The sequence below is a fragment of the Larus michahellis genome, chromosome 4 (assembly GCF_964199755.1).
Source record: "Larus michahellis chromosome 4, bLarMic1.1, whole genome shotgun sequence".
Classification (NCBI taxonomy): Eukaryota; Metazoa; Chordata; class Aves; order Charadriiformes; family Laridae; genus Larus; species Larus michahellis.
The window spans coordinates 65,201,005-65,208,329 of NC_133899.1; positions in this window are offsets into that span (position 1 = coordinate 65,201,005).

Consider the following 7,325-nt stretch of genomic DNA (forward strand, 5'->3'; position numbering starts at 1 on the left):
AGTCCTGTGTGGTTTCTTGCTCTTTCTTGTGCCATTTCTGGGCAGCAAGGCTTTTCCCTCCATGGCAGCTTCTAAAACTAGCTTGTGGTTGGGAAGAGCCTGTGCATACCTCAAACTCTGCTCCTGTGAAGGTCCTCTTCCGCTTCCTGGGACCTGGTGGGGACCATCTGCTTGGTGGTGCTCTTTCTGGAGGCCTGGCAGGAGCTGTGCTCTGCCACGACTTGCCCCCCAGATTGGATACAAGGCTGGGGCTAATGCTGCTGTTTGCACCTCTGCCCTGCCAGTATCTTATGCTGCACAGCTGTGGAGGTCCCTGCCTGCCCAGGCTTTGCTGGGCATCTCCAAAAAGCCTTGTCTCCTTAGTGTGTGCGCTTCCCCTGTGGTGTCTGCCAGCATGACTGAGCTGTAAGGGGTCTGGGGCTGGCTGCTGCCACTGAGGATGGTGATGACAATGGCAGTACTTGCTCTTATTTCCCACAAAGCTGCTGGGGAACCTTACAACTGTGAGGAGAGAACCTCTTGAGCCTTGCACCTACACGATCAGCCCCTCAGACTGGGTCTAACAGCAGGGGCTGAGTCTTGTCTTTCTTACCCTCAGGCCTTTGCAGCGTGATTAGGAGCTTTGGTGACATTAAGAGTTGAGATGCAATAATGCATGTTGTGCTATTTTGTGTCCCACCTTCCCCCACCCTCAGTCTTGCTTGCAAATAATTTTGTTTTTCCTTCTTCAGCATGTCTGGGGCCTCTCCCTGGCTGCCGCAGCGCAGTCCTGCTCTGGATGCAGTCTGCCTGCATTTGTCATGAGCTTCCTAGGTGGAGGGGGACCTAGGCTAGGAAACCCTGCTGAGCTTTTCTGGGCATCACCCTGCAGGAGAAAGGGGTGCTCAAGGTTGTCCTGTGGCATACTTGGGTCTGAGCTTTGTGGTGGGGCAGCCATGGAGGAGCAGTGCTGAGCCAGTGGGGCATCTCTTCAGATACCACTTAGCTCCACATCCTTGGTGCCAGGGGATTCTCACCACCACCCATCCACTCCTGTGCAGTTCCAGAGGAAGCGGGTGCCCTGGGGAGGGAGGCACACGGGGAGCTGGGAGCTGCCGAGCGGTGGTGTGTGCTGCTGTAGAGAGCCCTGGGCGCCCGGGCTCTGTGTGTCAGGAAGTAATTGGAGTAATTAGCTGCCAGCGACTTCTCACCAGCAAACTCCTCCAAGGGAGTAAGCTGGTAATTACTCCAGAATGATTACCCATGTCTCCAAGCTGCCGGAGGCTGGAGATAGCTGCTTTCAGCAGCAGTGGTAGCTGCAGCAGCATCTGTGAAAGTGGAGGTGAGACCCCCCGAAGCATGGCCTTCCTCAGATGAGCCAAGGGAAGGCGCAGGGAGTATGCGTCTTCTGACCATGGGTGCTAACACAGGCCCCTTTCTGGTGGCCCTAAGGCTGGGGCAGACCAGCTGGCAGCAGGGCAGTGGCTGAGGCATCCATCGGCATGGCACAGCGTGGTGGGTGGCTGCCAGCTGCTGCTGGGGGCAGGTGGGTGTCAGGGGAGCCTCCGTGGCGGGAGGTACCCGGTGCTCTGCAGGGCAGAGGGATGGCTTCTCCTGCTTCGCATCACCTGACTCTCAACAAACTGGGAGCGTTGCATGCCTCACACCGGGGTGCGGTTGCAGGATGAAACTTCCGGATGCTGGCCTTGGGCTCTCTTCCTCCATCCTCCACCGCCCCCTTGCAAGACATTTTTGAGGAGCCCCGGTGAAGAGATGCAGGTGTGATGGCTTTTCTGCCCTTAGGAGGATGGCACGGTGGGAAAATAATACTCATCCCTCTGAGAGGTTTTACAAACCTTATTTCCAACAAACGAAAATTCCCTTACATTTCTCCCTGCCCCTGCCTTGATGGCAGCAGGGTCGTGGCGAGTCTCTGCCAGTTGTCACCACCTAAATGGTGGGAGTTCATTATTTACTGATGTAGTTTGTGGATGAGCGGAGTTTAAATGGGGGGGGCAGGGGAGAAGGTAGCGCTCAATTCATACCTGTCATGCTGCTCTTACCTTGAGCTGGTGGTGGGAGATGAATTTGAGGCGGCCTCAGCTGCTCCACACCGCAGTGCCGGGCACCGGCTGATAAACCTCTCCCTTTGCATTCATGGAGTGAGGTTTAGCTGAGGTGCCACCCGAGCTCCCTCATAGGTGGGTGCTTAAAAGCACCGACCCCAGCAAAGACGGAAATTAACAGGTGAGTGAAACATAGAGGCTGTAAAGCCCATGGGGAGCAACCCCCCGCTCACCTGCAATTTAGGGCTCTGTTCTGCCACTAACGCACCCCATCTGTGTCTGTGAGAGGGGGTTTGCAGGTGCCGGAGGTGGGCAATGCATCCCAGTGGAGCCTGCCTGGGCTCCGTGCCGTGGGAGTAGTTGATTATGCCCAAGCAAAGCTTTGGGGCACTTAGCTGGTACGTGTTAGCTCAAGCGCTGCTTTGCCTCCAGATTTCGCACAGGCAGGCAGCTGGTTTGTTGGTGCAAAGAGCAATAGTGTTGGCCTTAAAAGCATCTCAAGGTAGCAAAAGAGTTAAAGAGCTGGAGTTTGCAAGACAGCTCCTGTGCTTTGCTGGGATCGTCAGAGTGTAGATGTAGCAGCGGCAGGAGGACAGAAAAGTCAGTGCCACCATTCAAAACTGCCCCTGAGCTGACAAGCACAAAAGAAATTCATTATCAAGAATATCGATGTGGGGAGGGAAGGAAAGAAGATGAGGAGAAAAAGGAAAAAAAGGGATCTTCTGTATCAATGCCCCATGTAATTTGCTCCATAGGTCCGGGCTACAAGCAACCAGTGTTGCTGAGCCAATCCAGCTTTTGAGATAAGAGTCCTTTTCCTCCTGTGTCCCCAGGGTATTTGTGGGGAACCATCTGTCTCTGTCCTGGCAGGTTACACCAGCCACGACTAGGTCCCTGTTCCATGTTCTCCTACCACCCTGTCTGCGTCCTTCCCATTAAAACCCATTTCATCCCTTCTTCACCCCTCCTGCCTTCAAGGTAGCCCAGTTTCTTCACTCTTCTCTGTTTCCAGACCCTCCTGATTTTGTCTCATTAGCAAAGGTCACCAAGGCACCCCTCCTTCCTATGCCAACTTGCTAGCGAAAATATGGACCATCAGTCCTCATATGGATCCTCAAGGATTTTGCCCTCTGTCCCAACAGGTCATCTTCTAAAATGTTAATAACCTGTTAATACCCATCTTAGCTCTCTTGAAACAGCCCCCACCTGACAGCTGTCGGTGTGGCTCCGTCCCAGCTGTTTTGCCAAGGTCCAGATGCTGCATTCCCTGCCTTTCCTGTCCCGGAAAACATATGAGCTGATGTGTAATGCTAATTTAGCACGGTCAACATCTGGAAAACTCTGGAGTTTTGGAGAAAATACTCAGACATAAAAGCACTTCAAGAAGGAAAAAGTTCCATCTCTCTAGACTAGTACTGTCAAGAGTTTACTGCCTGCACCTAGACTTTGGTATATTACTTTGAGGATGGCATTTTGGCAGGCACTGCATTTATTTGCATTTCATTTCTCCTTCCCTGGCTTAGTCCTTTGCCCCTCTCCCCATCCCACCTCCATCGCTTCAGTAACTGCAGCCCTGGGGGGGCAGGTAGGAGAGATGCGATGGGATGGACACCTCCTGCCAAACAGACGTTTGAGAAGAAAATTATGTCTTCCCAGCACTTCTGCAACAGCGTGGGTCTGGGCAGGGGGCAGGCAGGGAGCCTGGTGTGCAGCGGGAAGGAGGGTGCTGCCTCTGGATCCCTTGCCCATGGGGCTCTCCCTCAGCTCTCCATGCCAGGATGAGCAGCCACCCCTTTGTGGGGCACTTGCAGCGCTGAGTGTCCCCAAAGGTAGGGTGATCTTGTTTCCACACCGTTATGGCTTGTGAGGGGTTAACCCCTCTTAACTAGATTTCACATGCCTGTTACACATTTAAATTGCAGATGATACAGGTTAAGCACTGCTTTGGGCAGGGGCATAGTTAGAACCACAGATTTTGGCCATTTGTTGGCCTGCGGAGCTCTGTAACACTTGTCCACACATCCATGAAGACACGAAGATGTTGCAGAAAGCCTTTTCCCGCTGTGCAGGCAGAGCTGTCCTGCTGAGGCCAACAATGGTACACATGAAGGCGTAGGGCAGGTGAAGCACCCCTTGCCTGTGAACCACGGAACCACCAGTCCAACTTCACAGCTTCTCCAGGTGAGGTCGAGAGTTTGGTCGCTGGTGGTGTCACTGTAATGCACGCCGACTTCGTTGAGACGCTGGGTTTCGTCCTGCCCGACATTTTGGTTAAGCAATGAGATTGATTTAAAAATTAAGCCAGCAAACACTGAATAGATTAAAATCCATTTAAGTGTCATGTCTCCAAAAGTAAAGAGGGGGCAGAGTGGGGGGATTTCTGTTGGGAAGCCTCTGAAAGGACGGCAGCAAGCCCTGCAGCCAGAAAAGCTCCTGAGCAGAAATGAGGGGTAAGGGGTTGTGTTGTCTGTGTCCAGCCCTAGAGAGGCTGCAGGACACCACAGCATTTTTGGAAGTGAATAATCTGGAAAAGCTCAGATGGACCACTGAGTTTCAGAGTGGAGCAGCGGTGGGGAAGATGCGCCGTACAGGGAGAGAGCCCAGCAGCTCAGCCTCTTCAAAGCAGCTGAGATGACACCGCGGGGAAGCTGGGCAGACCTTGGTGGCACCAAGGGCTGAGGGCTGGCAGCAGAAAGGAGCCCTGTGCACATGGGACGGAAGCAGTGTGTTTTCAACACCAGTGGAAGACCCTCTGCTGTGTCACCCTCACTAACCAACACCTCCGGTGGCATGGCAGTGAGCCCCGTGGCTCACAGTGGGCCATGGGGACAGCATCTGCCTTGTCCCCAGCAAGGTGTCCCCACCTAGCGCTCTGTCCCCTCCGGGCACCGCTTGTCCTCCTGCCCCATGGGAGCAGCTCGGCCACACCAGTGCCTTCCTGCACGTGTGGCTACCGGAGGCTGTGGGAGAGGGAGCTGGTGTCTGCATCTGCGGGGACAGGGGAGGTAACGAGCCTCCTGATTTCACAGCAACTGATGCCTGAGTGATGGCTCTTAATTGGCTTCTCTCCGCAAAAATCCTCTCCCGCCAGCCCCGGGAGAGCTGGCATTGCCACAGGCTGTGCCTCTCCGCGCTCTCTCTGCTGCAGGCTGTTTTTGGGGAGCAAAGGGGAAAGGATAAGCCAGGCGAAGAGACGCACTGCTAAATGCTTTTCTAAATTTTTTTTTTGGACAGGAATAGAAAATTTGCCCAGTCGCAGATAATTAGCTATTTCCTTACTGGATTGCTGTGAAGGAAAAACAGCGACTGTGCCATTAAGTGAGGCGAAGGACTTGCTCCACTTTTATTTCCCTGTGTCACTTTTCTCGCCAGCCTCCGGAGGACAGATGGGGGGAGAATCGAGGCATTTCTGCCCCCACCGGCACTGGTTGCAATCCCACCCCACCGATGGGCACTGCTGGGAGAGCAGGCGACAGCTTTGCCTCTGCAAGGGGCTGGGTCCTTCCAGGCAGATGGAGTACAGCAGGAAGGATACCCTGTGTCCTGCCCCGGTGGTTTCCGCATCACCCACCTTTGGGATGACCCCGAGGAGAGGCAGGTTGGCTGGGAGGGTGCAGAAGGACCAGTTCCCCAGTGGGTCCCACAGTGTTCTTGTCCCTCACAAACCACACCAGCTTCTTTTCCCTTCTCCTCCATCCTCTCACCTCATCCTTGTGGGAAAAGGAGAGAGATCCAGCATGGCCCCATCCCTGCATCCCTCATCACTGCTCCCCAGCCCCTGTCTGTAGCCAGCGGCCCCATTTCGGCACGCTGCAGTGCTTGCTGAGGGGTGAGCAGAGCGAGCAGGGCTGGGGGAAGCAGGCAGTGGCTCAGATGCGTCAGTCGCTCGTGTGTGCACTGAGACGCCAGTGCTTTTTCCCCCGGCAGCTTTCTCCCTGGCTGCATCCCAGAAGGAGGCAGGACTCAAAGGCCACCCCAGCCCTTGGCACAGGCTCCGTCCACTCTGTCCTTAGCTGCTTCCAAAGAGAAAGTCCCGCCGGGAAGCGCTCAGCTTGATGTTGCAGAGGTTACAAAAGGAGCCCAAGCTGGGAGCGGGGCTGGCTTGGTCCCCAGGGTCTTCCCCTCACAGCAGGGAGGGCATCCGGGACACCTGGTGATGGCACTTCTCACAACCCAAAAGCCTGCAGAACCCAAACCCAGGCAAAGCCAACCTGTGAGAGGAGAGAGGGGCAGGGGATGGGCTTTCCGGTGACTTTCTGTGTCTGTCTCTTGGTGTCATCGGCTTAGGGCGAGGGCTGGGGGTGCTGGTGGGGCCACGGGGCCAGGGCACGCATTTGGGGAGCAGTGGGCAGGAGAGCGATGGGACGGGGTTGCTGGTGCTGGCGGGGGTTGCAGGACTGTGCCTGTGCTGGGGGTGCCAGGCAGCACCTCCATTCACAGGGACAGGCACCTGCAGCCGGCTGGCGAGGAACTCAGTTGCAAATAGATGTCCTAATTATGGATAACGAATTACTCATGAATGGAGAAGCGGGGTGGGGGGGCTTGTTCTGATACATCATGGGACCCTTCAGCACCTCTTGTGACTGTTTTTTAGAAAGCTCTGGGCTGCAAGGAAGGACAGCAGGTTGCAGTGTTCACTCTTGTAGGACATTACTATTTAACCAACCCCCCTCTCCACCCCCAGCTGAGAGAACCCCAAATCCTCCACCAGGAATCCCGCTCCACCACCGCCTCTCTGCGCTCCCTGCACTCCGCATCACCTCCCACAGCTGTGACGTGCCAGGTCCCCTCCGCTCCCTTCTCCTTTCTGGGCTCAAGACATTGCCAGGCCAGAATTCAAGGCTATTCCTCCTTTGCCCCAAATTTCTAAGTATCCCCTGTGGGATCAGGACCACTACAGAGCTTTGCCATGGGGCTGGGGGTCCCGGGGGGGAGAGGGACCCCTCCTCTGGGAGGACAGGAGGGAGGGGGCAAAGAGCCACGTCTTCCACACCCACTCCTAGGATTTAGTTTAACATTTATAATTTTTTTTAGCTCGATCAAATTTCCGGCACTTGCGTCTTCCCCGACTGCTGTGCCTTGTTGCCTTTTTGCTTCCTTCCCTTCTGCTCAGGCGGCTGCAGCAGACGCTGTGAGTCTATAATAAGTTATTCAGCAGCAGTCTCCATGCCGGGTCTTCGGATTTCAATTTCCACATGTTTCCCTTCAGGCTGTTTCCAACTAATTTCTCCATTTGCATAATGCCCCCCTTAGGGATGCTCTGGCACAGCCCCCTTCCCC